Raw genomic sequence first — 27,955 nt, forward strand, 5'->3', positions numbered from 1 at the left:
CTTATGCATTTCGGTAAATGGAGCTAATGAATGAGGTCGTTAGTGCGTTTTAATTTGTCTCAGGATAAGGGGCCTAAAACACCAATGTTATTCGCTCATCACCATAACTATACATTAGTAGCATTGATGACCATGTAAGCTAGAATTTGACTGATATCAGCCAGAGCTTTTTGTCCAGTTGCCTTAGCTTAGTTGAGGTAAGTTTTTATGAATGCTTTGTTTTCATCGGAAGTGCCCTCCACCTCTTAAGCAAACCCAAGTTTTTCGTCTTCATTGTGATTCACAACTCAAATATGCAAGGCTTAAAAAAATGGCTCTGAGCACTATGGGACTTAACTTCTAAGGTCATCAGTCGCCTAGAACTTAGAATTACTTAAACCTAACTAACCTAAGGACATCACACACATCCATGCCCGAGGCAGGATTCGAACCTGCGACCGTAGCGGTCGCGCGGTTCTAGACTGTAGCGCCTTTAACCGCTTGGCCACTCCGGCCGGCTGCAAGGCTTAATTTCCCTTAATTAATAATCAAGTTCTGTATTCAAAACAGTTTGCTGAAGATTAATTACAAAAATTTACTGATTCACAAACAAACTTTTAGTGACTAGGTGAGCTTTGTAATATGGATTTTATCGTAGACCATACATAACATAGACTACGCGTGACGTCATAACACTAAAACCAACATGTAAGTCACGTGAGACGGGTCAGAACGCCGAGTTTTAGTTATTACGCTCTATGTGGAGTGCACTTGACAGTTACAGTTTTTATCGTTTGCAGCTGAAATGAAGCATTGATTTGAACAAGGAAACAATTTGCCTTTTTGCTGTTGCACATGCAGCAGTGCAGATGACCTGAATTTTCCAAAATTCCTAATATTAATGCCTTGACTATCGTTTTTACATGTGGCTAGGTGAAACGTACTGAGAGTTATATTTACAAGCCACAAAATTACAATTCTTCAGTGAATACTTGTCTTCGTTGCACTGTAAGCCTTTTATTACACTGTTACCATAAGAGTGGAACACAAAATATCAGTTTGGCAAGCAACATTACTTTTATGGCGATTACTCAATAAAATGTGTAAAATGTTTAGTTATTCTTTTATATAAGAAATGAAATCCATTTATAACCTTAAGGTCCGGCTTTTCGCAAACTAAGCGTTTATACCTTATGCATTTTGCCACTTAGTGATTCCGGAACCCAAATCAAGTGAAAGATTGCCAGTTTACGTTAAAAGAATTTCATGAGGGAACTTAACTGATTCACTCAACAGCAACAGGTTTGTAGCTATAATTAAATATCGACATTTGTCTTTAATTATGTATGATTCTGAAGTAGATTTCAGAAGTAGATCTGCACCACGAAGGAATTTCGTATTGGCATATAAACTCACTCAAGACCCACTGGAAGTGTTTTTTTAATGCTGTGATAAGTCACGGAGGGTCAGAACTTCAATCCAGCTGTATGAAGCTGCTTCCGATAAATTTTTGGTACGCATTCAGACTGTCACATCTACTAGTGCTGATTGCTCTGCCATTTTGATAAACAATTACTATGTTTACATACCTCATCCGGTTTCTTACACTTCGTATTTGGCTGCGAAACTGAACAAAAAGCCGGAGTGCCACATTTGGCCAATCTCATGATGCTCTAAAATTTCTATTACCGGTATCTTGAGCAGAATAAACAGAGGTGGCATATCTACTTATCCGATGATCAGGTTTATCTGCTCAAAATGAGCCACAAAATGTTACACAAATGTCCGTTTCTAATGTGAAAACGCTTTTTAAGAAATTAGTTACCTCAGATTTGTAGGAAATGAGGGATAATGTTTTCCTTCAGCTGGATAAACATGTTTCAAACAGTCCTCCCCTTGATAAACACATAAATCAATTGAAAAAAAGCTTTACTAGTTGAGTAATGTAAAATAACACTACATGAAGAAGTGAGAATCCACAGCGAGAAGCTTCGCCATTCTCTGAATGGAGGTGTCAACACAAAAATAGCTTTATTTAATAATCAGTGATTTTATGATTGTTTTGAAAGTAGAATTACGCACACGTGTGGTGACTGCTATAGCTGCAGATGACCGACTTCTGCAGCTGAACTGTAGTTTCTGATTTTGTGTGTGTGGAGTAAATTAATAAATTTGAGTCCCATTCTGTAAACCTTCTCTGTATTTTGCAGAGTATTTTTCAAGTAAGAAATTGTCTTATATTTGTTTCAATGTGTAATTCAGAATATCAGTCTCCAAATTTCTATGCCATAAAACTGTATTATCATCTTAATTTTTAAGATGACTGAACTATTTTTTCCTTTTTCCCCCTCATATAGAGTTTCGACGTCAGGAAAATTGAATTAAATAAAGATGAAGGATATAAGTTACGCATAAGTGCTGCTTTTCTATAGTAAAGAACTTGTATTGTTAATATTAGTAATTTCATTTTTCTTTTGTGTTAACTGCTGATTTTAGAATTCTGTTCAACTTTTTTAGACACCAGATCAGGAAGACAAAATGTTGTCATCAGAAATTTACTCCCCCTTCACACTCTACCAGAAAAAGCTGCAAAGTTAACAACATAATACAGCCTATTGCAGCTCCTAAAGAAGTTATGATACTGATAATGATCCTCTTTAAAAAGGATATTTACCTTATCCTTCCAAAAGAGCAGTTCATCTAGTAGAAGTATATAATAATATGAAGAGACACGCAGTGATATCAAGCTTGATTAATGTCTGTACAAACTGTTTAGGGGGACAATGCTGTCCATGTAAATGACGTTTGTCTTTGGGAGTGTGTGTGTGTGTGTGTGTGTGTGTGTGTGTGTGTGTGTGTGTGTGTTGGTCATCAGTGTTAGCATATTTTCGCTCAGCTGTAAATGAATCCTCTGGGGCAAGGCACTGTAAGTAAATAAAGTGTTTTGGCATGTGTAGTATATAGTGTCTGTTCACCAGAAGTGAGCAGCAAGATTACTGTGTAAAGCAGATATTCACACATTGTGCAGAATGCATTTTAAGACTCTTGGAATTCTTATTCCTCATTACCTGTACTCCTTAATGGTTTTTCTTACTGACAAAAGAAAAGTTATAGCCTAACAGGCTTGTACTTAACACAATACTAGGCAACGAAAATCATTTTCATGCGCACTTTGCAGTCTTGTCCAGTGTTCCGAGAGGAGTAATGGATTCCGCTGCAGAGGTGTAGTATTCAGGAAGCTTCCATCTCACATTAAGCTAGAAATTGAGAATTTCTGCTAATTCAAAAGAAAGCTGTACTTAAATTAGCTACTCTTTTTTCTATTTGAAGATCTAGAGTCAATAACTGAAAAGCTCTGTTTGTTACTTGGTAGGCACGAAAGTATGTTGTAAAGCTGCATGGTAAATAGTAATGCACTACAAGCAATAGTCAGTTTTTGCAGATATAAGTAACTATTTTGTCTGAAAAATTTAAGGGTAATAAGTTTCGTAATAAGCTACCAGTGGGAGGCAAACAGCAAATATTTAGTGCAACTGTGGATGCAGCAGCTTTTTCAAACGTAGAACTTTCTTTTTCTTTTAATTAATTATCTGATGCCGATAGAGAATATAACCATGCAATATAGATGTAGGTACATTAACGATAATACACACTGTCCGCAATTTCCTTGTTGTTACAGTACATATTGACTCATTCCACATTCCCCAGGATTCTCCATCTATAGTGTAATTTTGTTACATATCAAATCTTGTGCTTTGTATTAACAGTACAATTAAAGAGCTACATATATGTCCAGGGAAGTCTTCTTTTTAACCTACACACTTCTCAAACGGATGAAAATCTCAATTGTGAAAGGAAACTGTTTCCAAGTCCTTGACAGGTATTTCCATGTGTTGAAAGTGAGGATGGATATAGGTCCTGTATGTAAAACCTTATAAATGACTAAGGTCTCCAGACGACATGTTGTTAATGTCTAGTTTATTATACAAATATAAACAATATATTCCGCTTCCTATTTTGATATTGTTATGATATCTGTACTGGATTAAGCAAATAGTCAGAAAATATAAGCTCTTTGTGTAAATAACTGACATTATGCCAATAAACGAATTTCCTTTCTTACAAAAGCATGGCAAAACAGTTCACATATATTCTCGTGCAATCGTTAGAAAAATAATGCCAGATGCGAAATGGTTACTTTGTTTTCCACTGTTGTGGAAGTCTTGAAATACAAGAATTCACCATAGAAAAAAAAAATTCGTTACAGAACAGTGATTCAGTCGCTAGTGAAAACAGCTGCCAGTGCGTTTCTATTCGACAGCACGTAAAAACGATAACGTTCTTTTATCAGGAATTTCAGAGAAACTAGGTTAACTGCACTATTGCTTGTGTAACAGTAGCACTACAGTTCGCTGAATTGTCAAAATCAATGCTTGATTTCGGCTAGAAATGAGAAAAACTGCAACGTCAGCTCCACTGCACACAGCGCCTATTGACAAGAACTCGGCTTTCTGCCCCAATTCACGTGACTTAGATATTGGTTTCAAGCCTTAACATGGCAGAGGCAGGGACATGCGTGGTCTGGGTTATATATCGCCTATGGATTTTATTCAACACTATTTCATATCACTGACATCTCTTTTCTTTTGAGACCATCAAAGATATCAAACTTTGGTTTTGAGAAATAATCTACAGGCATAAGCTCTTAATTTGACAGTAATGACTACATAACTATTTTTTTAAACAATAATTGTATTGAGTTTACTTGAACGTCCTATAAAGTGAAAGACTTTACAAATGTTTGCAGATATCAACTTCCTAATTATATCTTATTACTCCATACTCTTGATTAATTACACCATAGAAGGAGCGCAATTCATCCACAGGAAAGATAAAAGTCCAGCAATAGCTCATTATTTCTTACATGACTCTATCCATTATTTCAACAATTAGATGCACATCTATCATACGACAGGATTACCTGTGTCACGAAACAGGCATATGTTTTACATTTGCATGTGGTACTGGAAGACATTGAGGAACGCCTTTTCAGAATCTGTTTCGAACATTAAGATTCTGCAGAAATGTTAACTCTGAACATTGTATACAGAGCACATATCCGAAATAGATTACACTGTTAAAATGTAAAGCTTTATATTAATTAAAGTTAAATAGGGAATATATAAACTAAAAGCAGCATTACACGAAGATAGATGGGTACCGTAGTTTCGTGTTCATTTATTTTGTCTGCGTGAAGCAGAAACAACGCTATTTTTCAACGTTCTCAATTGTTGTCAGTTGTCCGAGGATAGAATTACTCAGCTTTTGGTGTGGGACAGAAACAGAGACATAATGACAGACGAAATTGTACCGCACTTTAGTATTCTCTGCTTTTCTCTGCCCAGGTTGGGTTACGGACCTACCTTCTTAGACGCACACTATTCTACATTCATGCGCACAAATTAATAAATTAAACGTGTCACTACACAAAACTGGCACTAATAGCGTAGGCACATAGGGAACACACACAACGCAGATCTGTAAGTCAACGGTATTGGTGATAAGTTGAGAAAACCGTCCCGAAAAACATGTGCTACAAAACCCCACTGTTTCCAGCGCATGTACCCCGACATCAATACGGGACACGATCACCACGCACACGTACACAGGCAACACAACGGGGGTATAGCCTCCCATTCTTGCACCAGTGCCTGTTGGAGCTCCTGAAGTGTCGTAGGGGTTTGAAGACGTGCAGCGATACGTCGACCGAGAGCATCCCAGACGTGATCGATGTGGCTTAGGTCTGGAGAACGGGCAGGCCACTCCATTCGCCTGATATCTTCTGTTTCAAGGTACTCCTCCACGATGGCAGCTCGGTGGGACCGTGCGTTACCATCCATCAGGAGGAAGGTGGGACCCACTGCATCCCTGAAAAGGCGGACATACTGGTGCAAAATGACCTGTTACAGTTCCTCTTTGAAAGACATGCAGGGGTGTAGGTGCACCAATCATAATCCCACCTCACACCGTCAAACCACGATCTCCATACACGTCCCTTTCATGGACATTAAGGGATAGGTATCTGGTTCCTGGTTCACGCCGGCGAGAAACACTGTTCAGACTATACCTGGACTCCGTGAACATAACCTGGGACCACTGTACCAAAGACCATGTACTGTGTTCCTGACACCAGACTTTAAGGGGTCTCCTGTGATCAGGGGTCAGTGGAATGCACCTTGCAGGTCTCCGGTCGAATGAACCATGTCTGTTCAGTCGTCTGCAGACTGTGTGTCTAGAGACAACTGTTCCAGTGGCTGCAGAAAGATCCCGAGCAAGACTAACTGTAGTACTCCGTGGCCGTCTGTTGGCACTAGTGGTGATATATTGGTCTTCTTGTGGTGTTGTACATTGAGGACGTCCCGTATTGTAGCGCCTGGACACGTTTCCTGTCTGCAGGAATCGTTGCCCTAATCTTGAGGTCACACTATGTGGCACATGGAGTTTCCGTGGTTCGAAATGCTGTGTTTGACCAGCCTCCAGTCGCCCTAGTATTCTACTCCTCATAACGTCGTCAATATGTGTTCTTTGAGCCATTTTCAACATACAGTCACCATTAGAACGTCTGTAAACGTCTGGACACTTACTCGCTGCTCCGTGCTCTGACATGCACCAATACAACTTTGCGTATCTGAACTGCTGCCAGCGCCACGTGCGACGACCGCAGGTCAAATGCACCGCATGGTCATACCCAGAGGTGATTTAAACCCGCACCACGTATCACCATTATCCATAATTTATGAGCATGAGTGTAGATTGTATCAAACCTAGGCAGTACTGAGTATTGAAATCAAGATTTTAAAACATGTTCAGCACGGACTGATATCGTGCTGCAATATATTATACAACATCTAGCCTACAATGACTCAAATAAAACCATATGTAATGGCAGCTCTTCATACACCGTTGAAATAATCATTAGTAATAAATTCCTGTCTCGTGTTGTGACATTAAAAGCAGTGGGTCTGATATGTAAATAAGCTTAGAGCCCGCTGTTTCCCGCACTTAAGATTGTATGGCCTGCAGCGATTTTTTTGTTTGTTTTTATTTCATTGAATTTTATGTTGTCCACAACTTGCATCACCTTCTAAGCTTTTCACGCTAATTCAGGCCATATAAGCATGGTGTTTTCCGGATGTACTTCTGACCTAAGAACGCCTTTTGCGTTCTTGTGCAGATATTTCAATAGCAACTTTCTACCTCTAACAACTATTTCTTTCTATCTAATCGAGAAGTGAAATACCAATTTTAATAAATTTAGCTTACAATTTTTTTAATGCAACAAAATATTTTCTTAAAAATTTTCATCCCGTATTTTACTCCTTTAGGATTTTAATTTTCAGAAACACTGAAACGCGTATTTTTTTCTTTCCGAGCGATAAGTCAACTGTCATAGATATAGCATTAGAAATTCTTCAGTAGTTGTTTAGTCATTATTTACTTTTTTAAAAAAAGGTTCCACCCACTATTTCACATCTTTGTGGCTGAATTCCCAAAAATGCTGGTACACGTATTTTTTGTTTTGTGACTGAGAAATCAAATACCGATTTTCGTAGTTCTACCTTCCAAATTACCTTAATGGCGACATACTTTCTAAAGCCTTTCATCCCTTATTTCACCCTCTTCGGAGTAGAATTTCGGACAATACCTTCTTAAACGATGCCTACACTAAACGACCCACACCCTCTCAAAACATGGAGTTTCCATCCTTAGGGTTTTGGGATTGGCAATGATGAGACAGTGAATTACTCTGGCCCTATTTCCCCCCCCCCCCCCCCCTGAGGAGTCGAATTTACAGAAATGGTGACACGTATTTTTCGTCTCTAGCCGAGAAGCCAAACACCAGTTTTCAAAGATTTAGCTTTAAAAGCGCGTTTTGGCATATGCGAGATGTTTATCTCTTACAACAGTGCAGCGAGCATTCAGGAGGAATTATGGAAAAGATCGCCACAAAAACAGAGCAGTGAGGGTTTGTGTCCACAATTTAGGGACATTCGTTGTCCCTGTGAACAGTAAAGTGCCGATCAACCACATTGCCGGATGCAATCAAGGGGGGAAGAAAAGTAACGGTACGCGCATGCGGCAAACTATGTAGAAGATTTTTCGACTCGGCTAGATTTCAGACCGTACCGTCTGCAACTCGTGCTACAATTAAAACGGAAAGATTATGGTTGGCGCCTTTAATTGTGCATCAGAAAGCAGTAAGCACTTGAGAAGCAACATTTCGCTTGCAAGCTGATATTTAGCTACGAAGCAACCTTCCGTTTACGTGTAAACGTTAATCGCCATGACGAGAGAGCATGGAACATGGAAAATACTCACGAAACGGAATGAGATTCGCCGAAGTTTAATGTGTTCTGTGCAATGTCACAGATGAAGCTAAACGGAATGTTTTTCTTCTATGAGAAGACTGTGCCGGGTACTCCTTACCTCGATATGTTTCAGTCCTGATTATTGCCACAAGTGACTGCTCTCTCCGAGAATTTCATATTCCAAAAACACGGGAATCCCCTCATCCGTGGTTGTATGTGGAATACTTTGAAAATGATAGATCTTAGAAAACGAATGAACCATTTATAGTAGCCCTGTATGTCTTAATTTTTTAAAAATGAAGTAAGTTAAAAGAATTGTAATTGTATTCTAATGCTAGTCTAGAACATGATCTGACATGAATACAATAGTAGTCAAGTGACATAGTTGAGGAAGGATAAAGCAGAGGTGGTGTATGGCTCTTCTGATGTTCGTAGCTGGTTGGATTAGGCTGTTGGTAAAAATGGATGGGCGAGAGTGTTGCACTTATTCAAGTGTGTTCGATGTTACTAATTTTTTTTATGTATACCTATTGGGAAGTTGTTTATTTACCAGTATATCAGTCTGTAATTTTGTGACTCTTTAAGCATTGAATGCTAGTAAAGTTAACAGTGACTGAACACTGCATAGAGACTTGGATGAATTTGGTAAGCATCAGGAATTTGTGCTGCCTAGTCGAATACTGCACTGCACAAGGACTCTGACTCATAGTAGTCATTGCGAACACTATGCTTGCTGTGTTACGACAGTTATTCTTGATTCGATTTATAGCACTGTGCGTAGTATTTCGCTACGAAAGGCCACCAATGAAAGTAAATTAGTGACTTTTGAGAATAAAATGATAGTCGAATATAATAGTATGATTAGCGTACCTCGATATCGTGACGGATTATAGCCTTTGTTTCCTTTGGAGAGTACATCAACACTCTCAAGGATTATAAGCTTTGTTTCCTGTTTCATTTTTATATGTTCATATGGTTTATACATTATTCACTGACGTTCTCTTCGGCCTCATCGATAATTATTAGGTGTTCTCGTTTCGTGCACTCACTCTCTAGTGAATTGGCAGCAGCAAATAATTACATTTGAGGAATAGTTTGAAATTACTCTACTGAGATCTCCTATTGTACCTTACCATTTCCGATTTGGTCACCGAAATCAGAAAATCTGCTGTGAACTTATTGATAAGTTGTTTATCTGTCGATACAACATTGAAAATCACTTTGATCAACTAGGGCTCCACAGCTGGTTCATGTTAACACAAATAAGAACCACCACACTTGTATTAAGGTATATTTAATATGTCTCGAAAGGTTTCATTAGGTGAAAATCTTCAGGTAACCAGCTTAAGGTCTTGCGGTTTCAACGACAAGTCTACGAATTGTCATGTGACGTAGTTCACTGGATAAAAACTTATGTCATAATAAATGTGCCTTAATACAGCTGTTGTGCTTCTTAGTAACAGCACGTTGAAATAACTTGCGTAAGTAGCCTGTGTTTAATGCTGTGGGCATCCTACCTATTTTGGCGCTCATAAGTTAATAAAACAGGGAGCTGCCTACCTGTTAGAGCTACAGTCAACTATACTTCACAATCGTGATACACAACAACACTGCTGAGGACTGGAAGCACATGAGTTGTTCGGGATCTCTTCTGCGTCTTTCGGGTTCACCTCGCCCTGACCTTAAATTCCTCTGATAATTCAAAAATTTATAGACCAGTCAATTACAAATCTATGAATGTTAAAAGAATGCATGTCCATTGTCCACATATCATTTTCATTGTTGAAGATGGGTAAATCTGACCGTCATCCTTGATTATACGAAGGATGCTTCCATTATGAGCAACAGTGTTCAATTATTATTTAACTATCGTGTTTGTGCCCATCATTACCAAAGCGACACGCGAATTCATATACTGCGAAGACAAATAATTTTAATGTGGGAAAAAACCAAGTAGCGTCTCACATTTGCTGTAAATGCTTTCGCATTGTTGATCTCATGTTTCATCGAAACTGCTAACACTGTTTCACGTTTTGACAATGAAATATAGAAAATTAACTGAAACACTTTCTGTCTGATTGAACATGAGAGGCGTTTGTATGGCTGTCATTGTGATACAACTTCAATTGTAAATTATCTTAAAAAATTAGTTTGCACCTTCATGCTGTAATACGAACTGCGGCATATGTTGAGAAATTCTTTTGTACCATTTTATTCATCGAACTGGTTCCACGGATGTTTCAGTGGAATAGCCAAAGAATCAGTGTCTACTACGTACGTGGTGCGTTGCGCTATCTCTTCTTCTCCTAAGCAAGTTGTTCCGCTGGTAACACAGGAAAATAGAGTAACACACTTTGGTTCAAATGGCTGTGAGCACTATGGGACTTAACTTCTGAGGTCATCAGTCTCCTAGAATTTAGAGCTACGTAAACCTAAGTAACCTAAGGACATCACACACATCCATGCCCGAGGCAGGATTCGAACCTGCGACGTAGCGGTCGCGCGGTTCCAGACAGTAGCGCCTAGAACCGCTCGGCCGCCCTGGCCGAGGGTTCCAGGTCTGTCGAGTGCCAATGAAAGTTACCCATACTACGCATCCATGCATCAATTACCAAACAAAACTGAGTACGTTAAACAATTATAGATCGCTGCCATTTAATTGATGTCAATATAAGTGTAATGCGTCTATTATTTTTAAAAATTCTATTGTTGTAATGAATTACATCTTAATTAATGAAGCGCTGAATGTGTACATTACTTGTGTGCCATTAGCATAGTATTAACATTGCAATGTTTCACCTGTACAGCTAAAGCATCCCAGAAATAATGTGATAACTGAACTTACAACAAAAAGATGGAAACCCAAGGTGTTTCGATAAGGCAACGCAGGGAGCGGTACTCTGAAAATGTTGGGACACTGTATAAGTTTAAAAACTTATTTGTAACAGTTATTATAAGTTTTACCTGTCCTGTTTCTCGGCTAGTCAAACAGAAATCACACTTCATTAGAAGTTTCATCCAACAAATGTGATAGAATGTTAATAATGTTAAATAAACTGAAATCTGGAATAGCTTATCCGTTCCTCTCTGCGCTGCAGCCACGGACTGTGCGGCTGGTCCCGGCGGAGGTTCGAGTCCTCCCTCAGGCATGGGTGTGTGTGTTTGTCCTTAGGATAATTTAGGTTAAGTAGTGTGTAAGCTTAGGGACTGATGACCTTAGCAGTTAAGTCCCATAAGATTTCACACGCATTTGAACATTTTCGTTCCTCTCTCTTGTAATGCTTGCTATGTATCGCTTCGTTGTTTACGGATGGTGGAGTATCCCTTGCTATATTCCGCTGTTTGCTATAGCTTTTTCCACGTTTTCTGTGGCCAAGACCCTATTCGATATGTGCTCAGGTCGTAACCATTGTCTCTGTTAATATAATATAAAAGTCCTTCTTATCCTTCATTAGAAGTTACAAATAATTCTAGACGTGCTCAGCAGCTAGTACGTTAGGACACACTGAAGATGAACAGCGGATAAAAAATTTTATTAGCGGTTCTGTCATTTCTTTGCGAAGTAAAACAATAGTAACTGTCCACAACAAACAACGCTCGTGGTAGCAATCACACATGGACGCAGTACGGGTATCTCACTCAATCATGATTCCCTGTACGTCACGATATCTAATGACTGCTGAGGTCACCGATATGGAATACCTGGCAGTAAGTGGCAGCACAATGCACCTAATATAAAATACGTATGTTTTTTGAGGTGTCTATCTACTTTTGATTACATATTTTACGTTTAACTTTTACAGTACACTTCCACTGAGAGTGTCTCTGCACCAGTTAGATCTGTTACGAATTCAAATGTTGGTTCAAATCGCTCTGAGCACTATGGAACTTAACTTCTGAGGTCATCAGTCCCCTAGTTCTTAGAACTACTTAAACCTAACTAACCTAAGGACATCGAACACATCCATGCCTAAGGCAGGATTCGAACCTGCGACCGTAGGGGTCGCGCGGTTCCAGGCTGTAGCGCCTAGAACCGCTCGGCTACCCCGGCCGGCATCAAGATGTTGACTATCTTGCTTGTACACAAGACACTCACGGGCGATCCGTCTTGAAAAATTGACCCTTTCCAATCGGCTGTGCAAAAGGTCGTGATCACGTGAGCCTAATCCGATCAAAAAATTAAAGCAATGGTATACAAATCAGTCAGTAATTATGGGGAAAATTGTACGAATAACTTAGTCTACCTTCTTCTTACGTTAAGAGATAGGGCAAATCAAACATAAACAAGGCAAACAAATATACTACGAAAGTATGAATAACTCATACCACATCAGTGAAGTTGTGTTTAAATTCGGTGACCATTCCAATAGGGCGAACTGTGTCCATTGGTCATTTGGTTATCAGAACAGGAAATTATTACGTAACTCATCTGAATAAACGTCTCCTAACGAAAATGATATTTGTACGCGAAACCAACTGAAAACAGTGTACGAAATAATAGGGAGAATTTCCGGCTATGTTTTAATTTACTAAGGAAAGGTAAATGTTATAAACTTAAATTTAAAAAGGGCAAATATTCATAACGGAAAGTTCTATATGGTGAGAGCTGTTACTGTTAGAAATGCGTAACATCACACTAATGTTTACGCATACAGAGAAAATAAATAACTTTGCAAATAAATGTAACAGAATTAATGTTTCAACAATTTAGAAATTCTTCATGAATTAAAATTCAGAGCAGTTTAAATGCTTGACTACAAATCACCAAGTAAACTTAAGAAATTATTTTCACAAAATAAATTATGACACAAAAAGTTCAAGAAATACAATTTTAGTTTGCCGATAATGTAGTATTTACATTATTTAGTTACTACTTTCACTCAATTATAATTATTTCTATTGTCACCGATTGTTACTTTGAAAGAATTGGCTGACTTACCGAGGTGCCATTAATGAATATTTTACGCCATTTTTCAACAAGATGAAACTGGCAAAACATTTTACGTTTGTTTCATTAATTGGTAAAATAGATATTCATGAGCGACACTCGTTTATATTACAATAGGAATGGTAGGAGTTTCAAAATTTGCATTTTTAGTGACATTATCGAGCAGAACTTTTCCAAAAGTAAAAAAAAAAAAAATGCTATGACAGTTTCAAGACACTCCCGTTTTGCATCTGTCAGTGGGCTGCATCATCAAAGCGAAAACGTTATAAGGATGTGACTTAGCGAACACATCCAGGGTCGTCGACGTTAAGCATCCAGGTGAAAAAACACACCCGTACAAAGAGGAGGGTTCCAGGCCTGTCGAGTGCCAATGAAAGTTACCCATACTACACATCCATGTATCAATTACCAAACAAAACTGAGTACGTTAAACAATTATAGATCGCTGCCATTTAATTGATGTCAATATAAGTGTAATGCGTCTATTATTTTTAAAAATTCTATTGTTGTAATGAATTACATCTTAATTAATGAAGCGCTGAGTGTGTACATTACTTGTGTGCCATTAGGGTAGTATTAACATTGGAATGTTTCACCTGTGCAGCTAAAGCATCCCAGAAATAATGTGATAACTGAACTTACAACAAAAAGATAGAAATGAATACCTTTAGTGAGTTTACTCAGTGACAATTTTAAAAACAACGGGCATAATACACAATTCAGAGAAATGTACTACTTCGAGATGTTGCTGAGTACCAGTAAAACGGTATAATCGCGGCATATATTTCGGTTTGCACGTGTGTTGATAAATTCTGGTCTATAATAATTTTTCTCTAGTAAGTGCTTACAAACAGTAGCAGATTTTCATTCATAATATTTCACACTCTACGCATGTTATTTTATTTCCTGTTTGAATGTTAAGCTCTAAATTTCTGAGATGCCTGGAAGGAGTAAAAGACGAATTGCACACCAAACGAACAGCAGGCACAAAATAGAATAAAAAAGAAGCCAAAGAACTGAAATAGTGAGGCAGATATAAGTACAGATAATTCAATGTTGTTCCATACAAGTTTACTTCGCTCGACACTGTAAGTACGTGGCGGTACTTTTTTTTATTCGAAGAGCTATTCTCTGTTGTTCCGTAAAGTGTTGTCTGTTAGCAGTCAGTACTGCACTTACACTGGGTTTCGGTAACTCGGTTTCGAACATTTGTTTCTTGGTAAGATGAAGCTGGAGATAGCTGGTAATAGTCGTCGTCCAGCTCGTCTGTAATTCTAATAATATTGTTTGAAAGCTGAAGATGTGATTCTGCTATAGAGTCTCTGCGTTGTTACTGATGGAAGTGGAATGGAAGGAACGTGGAAGATGGTGTACGGAGCTAGGTGGTCCATTACTCTCGAATTGCACCAAGAGTATTTGGCGTCCCCATCCACCGTATGGATCATTACAATGCTAATAAATTCTGTCATTTCATAAGATATAACGCAGAGGATTGGTATTCAGCTTAGAACCTTAAAGTAAATTCTTTCAATGAAGATCGCCTTCGTTACTTTCTGACCCAACTAATGTGCAAACATTTTAGCAACTACCAAGACTCGAAACAATTACGTCAATCTGGAGTGTCATCTCAATGTAGCGGCCAAGCACATGCTGCCTAATTAGGTTACTGAACAGTGAACACATTCTTACATTGTATTCAAACATACGTGCTACATTGTGTAACATATAAATGAGAAAGAGAGTTATAGTAAGCTGCTTAGTGGTGTTTAAAATCACTTTTGGTTCTGTAAATGGCGGACGGCGGTGCGACATCGTTGCATCGAATCCACAAGAAATCGTAAGCATGGGAAAGTCACCCTCACCCCGGCCGCTCAACCGCAAGCCATATCCAACTATGGAAGTTCAGAGCTGCGTCCAAGATGCGCAAATCCGTCTCGTTTGTGTTCCAGATGTTTCCACTTGGCTTGAGGATAAGGTGTGGCAGCACGGAAAGGAGGTTACGAAAACAGTCTTATGACGGCGAAGTGTTCCTCACAGCAGTAAGACACAAATTCAAACATCTCGTCGTTTCATTAGACTGCTTCTTTTTGCCTTAGTTATCTTTGAACAAGTTATGACTTGTCATATGGAAACGTCACTGATACTGAGACACACTTGAATGAGTAAACTGATTAACTTCGAAAATACAAATGCAGCGAAAGTGCGGCGCAAACAGAGGGAAAAAAACGCCTGTAACGACGAATACAGAAACATTGATCAAGCCATTCACTCTGCTACATATCGTAGTTTTCATTGACAATGTAACACTGAAGTTAACGTATCGCGGCGCGGGACAGTCGTTGGTCGTGTCCAAGCTCGAAGATCAAAGTGCCTGAGGCTCTGGTTACTCAGTACTGCGTGCTGATGCCACCTGGACAATCAATGAGATCAGGTAACGTAACGCGAAGTGGGTTAACATGAGAGATGGATGAAGAGACACAGGCAGAGTAGGGGACATGAGACAGAGGAATGGGGTCATTGTGTGTATTCAATTAGCCAGGCGCACATCAGATCTGCATGTGGAATCAACGGCAGTTGTTTCTGTTATAATCTCAATGTCGGGAGAGTTTTTCCGCAGTTTATACATCCATATATTCAACAGTTAAGATAGTCTCAAATCCCCCCCTCCCCACCCTCCCAGCAACAAACACAGATGCTGTCAGAGAATGGAAAGAAAAACACAAAACAGACACGACTACCACCTTAGCGTGGCAATTACGGCCCATTCAACCACCAACGAAGTAACCATAATTGATAGACGCGCGAGGCATCGTCATGAGTTGATACCAGAAGACCGTGAGTAACTACAATGGAAAGGAGGTTGGAAAATGATATTTGAAGCAAGAAGAATAAATTTTGAAATACACTGCTCGAAAAAGGTTTTGCTAAAAAAATACAGTACTGCCACTATTGTGCTCCGTAGAAGATGCAATGTACTTTACTATGTGGACAGTGTTGGTTAAATAGTAGCTTGTCTAGGGATTTGAAGAAAAAGGACACCATGCTGGCTATTTACAGCTTTGTAAATAACTATTTATTTCCATTCTAGTATTTCTCTCTCTTTATATACTATCGACTACTATAGATTTCCACTTTATAGGCAAGGAAAATTGTTAAGACATTAAGGAAACACTGGTAATTTGCAAATATTACGTATTATCATGGAAGTAGGCCTTCTCTTTCAAGGTACAAGATGGTACATGAGTGACGAAGCTTGACTTAACCGTTGTAAGATTTTTTAGTTTGTTTTTGGTATTCAAAAAGTGAGATAACCTCTATTTTCATTCAAAGTGTCATACTTGATATCTGTATACTGGATATTTTCAAACAGAAGTTTTCAATAGTCCATATGTAAGACCACACAGGTTCTGAGTACAAGCAATGTGATAATGTGATCTTTGAGTGCTAGTAGTATTGTCGTTGCTGTAGTATTCTAAGAGAAACTATTATGAGTTGGGTGTTGGTAAGGCTACGACGTGGTGGGAAATAGCTTGCAGGCAACAGATATAAAGATATAGGGGATGATGAATTTTGTAAATATGATTTGGTAAAGACTGATTTGAGTAAAAGATTTCCAGGTACTGTTGCTGCTGCCGTGTTTGCCTGCTCGTAAGTTATTATGTGTTCGAAAAATGGAAAGTCAGTGGAAGTTTTTTCCTTTATTGATTCGGGTTAGTTAGCTTCATTGTTCAGAAACGATTAAGCATACTTACAGTTCACATGGCTTACATTCAAAAGATATAGATTTACCACTCCTATACCATCTCATGGCAGAGTAATATTTTTTCATAAAAAGTATTTTTTTAAAGATCATTGTCATTGTCAGAGAATGAGTTTCAGCATTCACAACAAAGTTTTCATTCATTTAACAATTTGGAATTGTGCAATTGCTCATTTTTTTCAATTTTATGTGTCGCCGCACTGCATTTAGCGGAACACGGTAACTCGAAGTCAAGCATAATCTACCTAGTATAGTTGCACGTCTTTGCATAGCACTGCACAAGGTTTTCTTTTCTTTAGCTAGTTACTGTGTTGCTCTTTTATGTCCATGTCTTTGAGCAGTACCGAATTTTTTTTGCCGCAGGTAAACCTAAAAAAAAATTGTTGGTGTCAGTTTGTGAGAAAAGAATAGGGTCATTCATAAATGGGTGTTGTATTTCAAAATTAATGACAGTAATGTTTTTCATAAAGTGCAGTTTTAAATTACGTGCAGCGTTACATTTGGGTGAGTATTACTATAATTTGTATTTTTATGTACTATTTTTATTCTGTTAGCTTTGTTTATTGAAACTGAATGTCACATATTGTGACGTCACCATGGTGGTACTGTTCACTGCACTACACAACGCAGAGTTTCACGGGGCAGCTCATTTACTTTACAGTATTGGCTTTCTTATTTATTTGGTGGAAGTTAATTGCAAAATAGGTCTACAGTTGTCAGTCTGAGATAGTTTGGCGACTCGGATACCGTTTTCTATAGTTTTACCACTTGCACTCATAAGGACAACAGCAGCCACACGAAGTTTAAGGTAGGAAGGCAGCCCAGGTTTAGTTCACAACAAATAAACTTTTTCTAATCAGGAAAGTTAAACCGTTAACACTCTATGTAACTAGTTTTCACGAATATACAGAATTTTACTCACCATGAAGTAGTGTAACAGAAGATGTAACATTATGCTCCAAATAGTTTCAATATATTATACAGCAGTTAAACGTGTAGAACTCAGAATATTTGCAAACACTCCACAAAGCACAGCCTCATGTCTTACAACAGAAAAAATGCAAGGAAACTGCATATGATTGTCTGTAGAGCTCATTACTTCGCGTGATTCTTAAACTGAGCACTAGGCTGAACACAAATTTACGTAGACCCACTGCCCTCTACCATGTAATACAGCCAGTAATCTAATTTAACATCATCCAACTGAAATATTAGATGCACTACCTTGATTCTATCTCAACCATTGTTGAAGTACAAATAATATCATGTACATAATTCATTGCGTATGTCTGCGAATGTAATGTGCAGGGGTTGATTTTTTGTTCCTTTCCCTTAAATTTTTCGTATGACGAGATATAGCTCAAATGCAAAATCTGGCGTTGTGTGAACTACAAAACCTATCCGCCACATCTAATACTTGTGTTTGGGGCATATTATTTCTAATACATGCCGATTTATGTTAAATAAGTCAAGGACGACAACCCACAATTCGGTTATATCCCATCGAAGTAGTACTGTTAATATAGTAGTAAGACAGTGAATGAAAATAGTACATTGAGTTTAGATGGAATTTTAATGGTGGTGTTGGTGTGCCAAATTCATTGCAGCCGCACTTATATAAAGAAGAAAAAACATACTAACTCTGTCCTAATTCTTCGAAAGCATTCTGTTAGTGCTACTTATAAGCATATGAGAGAAACGTTCTGTTACAATCTGATACCACATTGGCTTATTTGCCATTTCTGTTCACTTTTTATAACCGATCCTGTATTATAAAGTTAATAATAGACGATTATCTCGTATGTTTGGAAACAAATTGATCGTCACGTCCTAAATTAAAAGTAATAACCCGAAAACTGAAAGTTTTCAGAAAAAAAGAAAACTATGTTTGTTGCAAGGGTTTTATTAATAACGAAGCGTTTCGAACGGTTAGTGTATGTTCTGATTATCTATAATTAAAACAATATTGTTTATTAACGGAGCCGCCTAGCACCGATTAATAAGATAGCTAAGCTAAAGGTGAGAACTACAGAAATTCATTTGCCTCGAACAGCTCACACCTCTTAGTCATATTCAAAGGCCATAATTACGATTGCGTTGTAGCAAAAACCTCAGTCGTCAAATATGGCTATATGGAATGGCAAGTGAAAAACTCTAATTTACAGGCGTAATTTTACAACATTAATAGCAAATTAAATCCGCGTACGCTCGAGATTAAGAACGAAGTGAGGTGCTCACCAAGCCACGGCAATAAGCGATGCCAACGTAGGATAGCGCTCACAGTCATGCATCGCAGTGGTTAACTAACACCGCTCTATACCACTTATATGCTGAAGCGAGTGGGCCACACACTATACCGACGTGAGAACGCAACTTAATAAAAGCACCGAGTGGTGACGCTGATAGTCAGCAGGGATTGAAATGACGTAAATACTAAACAGAGCCAATTAAAAATGGAGGGACACGATAAAAATATTCTTAAAATTTAAAAGTGGATGAACTAGTGGTGACACAAAAAATAAACTATTTCAGTGACTGGCAACTATTAAGATTGACTGTAATGTCAGTTTAAATGAACAGAGAAGGAGAAGGGAGGATAGGGGGAAGGATGGGAGATGGTAAACGTGTGGAGGTAGAGGATAGAGGAAAGAGGTGAAAACGCAAATGAATTAAAAATTTTTAGGGTTCACGAACAAACTTTTGAAACAACATTGTTGTTGCTTGCTGCAGGTAATCTGAAGATTTGTGAAACGCGTCATTACTAACGAAATATTTGCAACAGAGCCTGTTTTCTGATTTCCGAACCGTGAACCCTTGTTACTGTATTATGACAGAGTGGAATGATGTGTATGGAAGCGAAAAAAATTCTGGTTTTTTAATGTTTCTGCAACACTTTACTGCTTTTGTAAAGCGCTACTATATATAAATGTATTTCACAGGCCAAAGCTACGTAATTACTGATAGTGGAGATACTTCTTCATATTTGCATAAAACCATTGTTTTTTTTTTTTTTTTTTTTCGTATCGCCTTCCGGCTATCAGTAAATCATAGCGCTATTGTTGGTGGTAACTGAAACGTTATTGAAACGTCGGAGGCGTCGCCTACGCACCGCACGCAGACGCGAGCGGGACGCGCGCCAGCGGAGAGCGCACGGCCCATAATATGAGCGTCGCCGGCTGCGCAGCTTATGCAGGATTAGCGCGCTGCAATGAGAATTCCGGCCCGGGATAATTGGACGGCTCGAACCAGGGGAGTCCAACGCTGCGCGCCGCCTGTTGGCGCACAGCGAGCCAGGCTCCAGGCGTTTCCTGCTGCTGCTGCTAACCGAAACTACAGAGCAGCGCCACTACCAGACCGAGTCACATTAACGTATCAGCCGCCTATGTTAGACGTTAAAGTGCAACAGCCGCTCGCAAACAGCAGTGTCAGAACTACCTGTGGAGGATACATAAAATGTGTCGGGAGGATGCGGAAACAGTGCAATCGCTGTAATTCGATAACGGAGCGATTCATCTGACCTCCAAAATGACATGGTCATCGGCTTTCGACACAAGGATAGCAGAATTACCGAGACGGTTACGTTTGTAAGCATATCGCTTGCCGCCGTGTTTAAGATATACCGTGGATGACAAAATGACGTTATACAAAACCAGCGCCGAGGTAACTGTGGTTCACCGCAAGTCGTAGATGACAGGGACGAACGACGGCGGTGAAGATGTGTACGAGGGGAGTTTGAAAAGTATGTGCAAAAATAAAAACTAGTAACGTGTTTGGGGTAACCTTTTTTGTTTTTCGACATAGTCTAAAAGGAGACTTATACACTTCGTCCTACGTTGTTCTAATTTGTTGATCCCTTCCGAATAATAGGAATTGTCCAAGTCTGCAAAATAGCTATTAGTTGCTGCAGTCACCTCCTCGTTTGAATAAAATCTTAGTCCTGCCAGCCATTTCTTGAAACTGGGGAACAAATAGTAGTCCGAGATAGCCAAGTCTGGAGAATAGGGAGGTGGGGGGTTTCCATTAATTTTGCATCTACAACTGCTGATGTGTATGCTGGTGCATTGTCGTGATGAAAAAGAACTTTTTGCCGTCCAATCGCCGGCGTTTTTCTTGCAACTCGGTTTTCAAACAGTCGAATAACGATGAATAATATGCACCTGTAATAGCTTTACCCTTTTCCAGATAGTCGATGAGAAGTATCCCTTGCGAATCCCAAATGACAGTCACCATAACCCTTCCAGCAGAACGACTGGTCTTCGCCTATTTGGTGCAGATTCTCCTTTGGTTACCCATTGTTTAGATTGTTGTTTGGTCTCTGGATTATAGTAATGTATCCTTGTTTCCAACACTTCAAACGATTCCATTTTTGGTCAAGCGTGAGCAATCGCGAAACCCATGCGGATAGCTTTCACATGTCCAAATGTTTATGCAAAATATTATGTACCCGTTCATTCGAAATGCCCACAGCACTAGCAATCTCACGCAACTTAACTCTTCTGCCTGGAGTCGTAACCTCCACAGGGCGTCCAGAACGTTCAGCATCACTTGTGCCCATGTGGCCACTACGAAAATTTTTAATCCACTTATAAAGTGTTCTAATCGAAGGTGCAGATTCACCGTAATGTTTATCAAGCTTCTCTTCGGTCTCCTGAGGCGTTTTACCTTTCATAAAGTAATGTTTAATCACCACATGAAATTTTTCATCGTCCATTTTTGGCAATCACTCGACTTCCTTGATTCACACGAATGCCGAACACAAAGAAATAGACCAATATGACTCAAACTTGGTGTGCGTTCTTTCCAAAGATGCTACTAACTAAACATGACCTCGATAAGCGCCGGTGGTGCCATCTCTCGGACTTTGCACGGACGTTTCAAACGGCCCTCGTACGTGCAAATAGATGTGCAACTGTTGAGCAACTTCCTGCCCAGATGTATTAAGGGAACGCTAACGCTGTCCTCAAAGACCGTTCAGCTAGAGTTGCTGCACCAGATGCCCGGTTCACGCAAACATGTTGACAGCTGTCCATCGGCGACGAAGGATTGAATTTGCTCACCAATACCGCAACTGGACGTTATCGAGTGGCGACAGGTGGCCTTTTCAGATGAATCCTGTTCCAGCGGACAGATGGCCGCTGTCGTGTACGTCGTGAAAAATCTGAAAGTAGACTATTTGCAACAGTCTCGGTAGGGTCCAGTTCAGAGGGTACTCCCTGGCTGACCTCGTCGTACTGGAAGACAGTTGATCAACACAGGTATGAATCAGTCATTGAGTACCATGACCATCCCTAAATGCAGTTTCCTTTTCCTCGGCACGAAGGCATCTACAAGCAGGAGAATGCAACTTGTCACAGAGCTCGCAGTGTACGTATTTGGTTCTAACAGCATCAGGATGAGTTTGTCGAACTTTCCAAGCCACCAAACTCACCGGATTTAAACACAGTCGAGAATCTGTGTGTCCACCTCAGTCGGACTGTTCGTGCCATGGATCCACAATGGGGATACCTAGGACAGCTGGACTATACACTGGAGTCGGCATGGCTCCGCATCCCTGTCGGTATCCTCCAGAGCCTATTGGACTCTCTTCCTCACGCCTCGCAGCGGTCCGCGCTTGAAGGTGGTTGTTCAGGCTTTTGACAGATTAATCACATTAATGTAACAGACACTGCATATACCTAAGGCTTACACTGTTCCACGCATTAAAAAAAAAAAAGTTTCCACTTTTTATGGTTGATTAAATTTTGTTTGACAATACAAACTGCTGATTAATTAAGGATAGTCCAGAAATGATGACCCTCCAGAGTTGATAGACGTGCAGCTCCGTGGAGTTGCCCCATAGCGATGTTGCATATTCGTTGAGCTTCCACAGCAGCGTCTTGTGAAAGAGCTCCAACGGGTAACTACGATCGTATAAAGCCATACCTGGCCCTCCAGAAGGCATCTATCATAGTCTGATAGGTTATGGTAGGTAGGCAGAATATCTAATTCTACATCAGTAATACTCCATGACTGGTTAGGAAGGACAAATGGTTCAAATGGCTCTGAGCACTATGGGACTTAACATCCATGGTCATCAGTCCCCTAGAACTTAGAACTACCTAAACCTAACTAACCTAAGGACATCACACAACACCCAGCCATCACGAGGCAGAGAAAATCCCTGACCCCGCCGGGAATCGAGCGCGGGAACCCGGGCGTTGGAAGCGAGAACGCTACCGCACGACCACGAGCTGCGGGCTAGGAAGGACATTATCGGCCTGTTCCCGGATTGACGATAAGCGGATTACCCAGCTCACCATATGAACTCATCTCTATTATTAAAACTGTGGAGATAAATAGGCGTTTCTATTATCGTCGGAAAAGGGTATTAGATTCTTTGAGTGTACGACTGTCCACTCTAAGTCAAATGGTAACCACGAAACATTACATGTAAAACTGAATGATTTCGGGTAAAGCATCCATTTCCATTTCGCACTACGTGTTGAAACTGAGGATTCGACTAACCTAAATACCACGTTGAATTCCTTGAATGAAGGCGAGCGCCGGCTGAAGTGGCCGAGCGGTTCTAGGCGCTTCAGTCTGGAACCATGCGACCGCTGCGGTCGCAGGTTCGAATCCTGCCTCGGGCATGGATGTGTGTGATGTCCTTAGGTTAGTTAGGTTTAAGTAGTTCTAAGTTCTAGGGGACTGATGACCACAGATGTTAAGTCCCATAGTGCTCAGAGCCATTTGAACTATTTGAAGGCGGTCGCTACAACGTAGCTATCCCGACACTTCGACTCATTTGACTCACATCATGGTAGCAAACTAACACACGAAGAGATATAAATGCTCCATTATAAATTCTCTAACGCCTTAAGTAACGTAGGGATCGATATTAATGATCCTTCTAAAATAGATTTTCATACATTCTGGCTGTTGGATTAATAACATCTGCTGCACTTCTTCTTTGATTCATGTTGCATGTTGCATTTTGAGTAGTTATTTTCGAGCACTCAATATATGCAAGAGACAAAAAAAAATTAAACGAGCACACTCGTTGCCGAAACAATCGAGTGTTGGATGATTGGATGAAGAGAAGGTTGTATGACTGTTACAAGCAGTCACAGATTTATGGTAATCTGGAATGTAGCTCAAAAGTGCGTATCATCGGATTTAAACTTAATAAAGAAAAAGAAAAATGACAGTAGCAGTAGGAAAATTGCTGGGATGAATGGTGATTTTTGTTAATACTAACAGATACACTTCGTAGATATTCCTGTCTGTTGCTGAAAATCAATAAACCTTGTACAACACGTTCTTTCTCAACACTTCATTTCACCGACGTATCATTTAGCAGTAAGCAGCAGCAGTACTAGGTACGGTTATGTTCAGTAACGTGCACCGTCAATTGCATTTACGTAACGAGGAATGACAAGCGCAACATGAGAACTTCTGGAATAGAAACGGCGGTAACTTTACCGATTCTTTCTAGCAAAAGAATAGGTACGAGATATTGATTCACTTCATTCTTGACGGTCTTACGACTGACATTCAAAGCTTCGTTAGTGATATCTTTTATATTTGTTGAATTAAAATGTGTGTCAAAGTGAAAAGTTTGAAAACGTTTTTCAAAGACCTTCAAATATTTTATGTTAGATATTTAACCTTACAAGTTAGATACTTGTGAACTACATTGACAGTAGAACTTTGCATTTGCCGGAGACCAAGTTTCTAACACTGTAAATCCATTGTCGAAATACATTACCTAGTATTTCATTCCAAAACTTCACAGGAATTCACATTCGACAAGGGCCTGATACTCTTGTTTGTTTAATATTGTACATTTTTAGTGACGAATGACATCACAGATGTACATCGAGACTTTTTTTTATTTTTTCCTACTTACCTTTGCTTATGGATCCTGCCCCCACGATCTCCGTGATTCAGGAGTAGAGGGAAGTTCCTATAAATGAGAAAAAGTTCTCAAGTAACATTCAATACTCTGTTTCATAAAATATTTTAAAAGAATTTATTTTAGCCAGTAGTCATAAGAACATTATGGTCATAATTACACGAATCTGGAATATAGTTTTTGAGGTCAGTAACAGTCAAAATGAAAGTAACATGCATGTCGCGTGGAACACTATCAACAACAACAGTTAATTTGTTGTTTAACCTCGTTGTTTGCACTTTATTTGTTACCCTGCCATACTGAGTTTGATCTACTATGATGTTGTCCAATGTTTATAGTTTGTTACTTCTCGTCTCTTCAGCGATATCTGGAAGAATTCAATCTGAACCTTACCTATTATACGAGGGTGGGAACTTTAATAGTGGTAACTATTTATTTACAGCTCGTACAAAATAGACACGTGTTTCAAAGTTTTAATGACCTTCTAAGTAGTCACCAGCATTGTGTATAACCCGTTGCCAGCAATATGGAAGTCGTAAGAAACTCTTAGCAGTGCCAGTTGTGTTGACAGTTCGAGCGGCGCGGTCTGTTGCCGACGAATTTGTAGCAGTTTTGAAGTGAATGCCGTGAAGTGTATCCTTCAGTTTAGAAATCGAGTTGAACTAACCAGGGCTTAAGTTAGGGGAGTGCAGTAAGTGGTACAGCACTTAGCAGCCCAGTCAGGCAAACAAATCAGTAACAGCTTGCACTGTACCTGCTTGAGCATTGTTGTAAAAATGTTGTCATGTCGTGCAGAAAGTTTCATCACTTCTGTTTCTATGTTGTTCATTCTTTTTCTATGTTGGAACAGAACCTATGACCAGATTACAAACAGAAGTGGTGACACTTTCTGCAGGACCTGACGATCATTTCGCAGGACAATCCTCAACCACGTACAGTGCAAGCTGTTGCTGATTTGTTTGACCGATGGGGCTGCTGAGTGCTATACCACCTACTGCACTCCCCTGAATTAAGCCCTGGTTAGTTCAACTCGATTTCTAAGCTGAAGGATACACTTCATGGCATTCGCTTCAGAATTGCTACAAATTCGTCGGACAATAGACCGCGCCGCTCTAACTGTCAACACAACTGCTACTGCTAAGAGTATCCTACGACTTCCATATCGCTGGCAAGGGTTCGACACAATGCTGGTGACTACTATAAACGTCAGTAAAACTTTGAAACACGTATCTATTTTGTACGAGCTGTAAATAAATAGTTACCACTATTAAAGTTCGCGTCCGGCCATCCAGATTTAGGTTTTCCGTGATTTCCCTAAATCACTCCAGGTAAATGCCGGGATGGTTCCTCTGAAAGGGCACGGCCGACTTCCTTCCCCATCCTTCCCTAATCCGATGAGACCGATGACCACGCTGTCTGGTCTCTTTCCCCAAACCAACCAACCAACCTATTAAAGTTCCAACCCTCGTAAAATTAAATCCTATAACTCGCCCTAATGGTGTAAGACGTATGCTTCGCCGGCGATGGGCGAGGCATGACAGAATCTCTGACCAGAGAGTAGTTTGTCGTTAGTTGTTGCTTGTCGCTAGTCTGCGCTAGTCTGCGCTAGTCTGCGCGAGTCGACATTAGTAGTCTGGTGTAGTCTGCGTGAGTCGGCGGGAGTCGGCATGCGTCGGCGGTGTGCTCTGCTCGCGACTCTGGTCAGGATTCTGGAGGATGAGTATTGTTGTAGAAGGTAAAGAAGCAGCCTTGCGCATATTTAATAATGTATGTTAATTGTAATTTCATTTGTTCTAAGAAATGCCCCAATAATAATTTTTGTAATATAAAGCAACTCTTTTAAAGAAAAGCATTCATTTCAATTTAAAGAATTTCCAATGCATTATCATTGCTTCCAAGAATAAAAAAAAAATATATGCCAGCAGTGCACGAAGCTGTGTCGAAAACTGACTAATTAAGAGCAGATATAATTGCAGTTTTATTGAGGTAAGAATTTTTGTTTTTTTATATTCAGAATACAGGGCCGAAAGGCAGTCTGCTGTCCTCATAAAATTCATCAGGTTACAAAACTTTTTTGTTATTTTGGTGTTTAGGAATTTTTCTGTTTCGAACTTGACATTAAATGAGAAAAGAATTTTTGTGGGAACATTAAATGTGAATGCATTTCTGCACACAGAATATAAATCGGAGCCAATTTTGTTCAGAGGTTACAATATTAGAAAAATTCATTTAATTATTATTCTTTGGGAGGTTATACTTGGCTCAAATCCGTTTAATTATTTAAAATTTTTGTGGGGAGGTTACACTTGGCGACATCGGGCCAGGATCGTATTTCTTTGTGAATCTTCTGAGAAGTAGTCATATATCTGCTCTTATTTACTTAAATGTAGTTTGCATCTGGCACAACGCATTTACTAATTTGTCACTCTTTCTTTCACAGATCATCGGCAATTTGTTGCTCTTTGTTGTATTTGTGTTTGTTGCATTTTGCATTGTCTTTGTTTCATTTGTGAATAATTTTGATTTGTGAGAAATGCCGCGAAAAACTGTTAACAGAACATCGCGATGTCCAATGAGTGAAATAGCCGACTCGAATAATTTGACCGATAGTACTTGGGACACTCAGTGTCTTAATGACAGTCCTCTATTTACAGACAATCTGCGTGTGCGGATTATTAATAATGATTTTAATCCTAATGATCAGCAAACAAATTCAATTGCGTCGTCTGTTAATTTAACAACAATTCATGACGCGGGACGTTCTGTTTCAATGAACGCTGCCCAGCTTGACACACCCGGTTTGCAAAATTTATGTAATGAACAGTCAAATTTTTGTAACGAAAATGAACAGAGTACTCAAAGTACGTCAGATTTGTTTGATTCCGGTGTAGCGACCAACAGTGCACATTCAATTGACAAACTTTTTCATGAATTACCGAATGACCAAATGGTTATAGAAAACATGACAAATGTAGATACACCAGCATATAGGATAGAAAATAGAG

The 27,955-nt window shown here is 39.5% G+C and overlaps 1 protein-coding gene across 1 annotated transcript in view; it reads right to left on the reverse strand.

The window, feature by feature from the left end:
• Positions 1-27,955, reverse strand: part of LOC126262621 (sex peptide receptor) — a 1,348,766-nt gene that overhangs the window by 971,943 nt on the left and 348,868 nt on the right. Inside the window, exon 2 of the mRNA XM_049959378.1 lies at positions 24,945-25,001. The gene's annotated coding sequence lies outside the window, so the exon portion shown is untranslated. The remainder of the gene's footprint in view (positions 1-24,944; positions 25,002-27,955) is intronic.

The sequence above is a fragment of the Schistocerca nitens genome, chromosome 6, assembly GCF_023898315.1.
Source record: "Schistocerca nitens isolate TAMUIC-IGC-003100 chromosome 6, iqSchNite1.1, whole genome shotgun sequence".
Lineage (NCBI taxonomy): Eukaryota > Metazoa > Arthropoda > Insecta > Orthoptera > Acrididae > Schistocerca > Schistocerca nitens.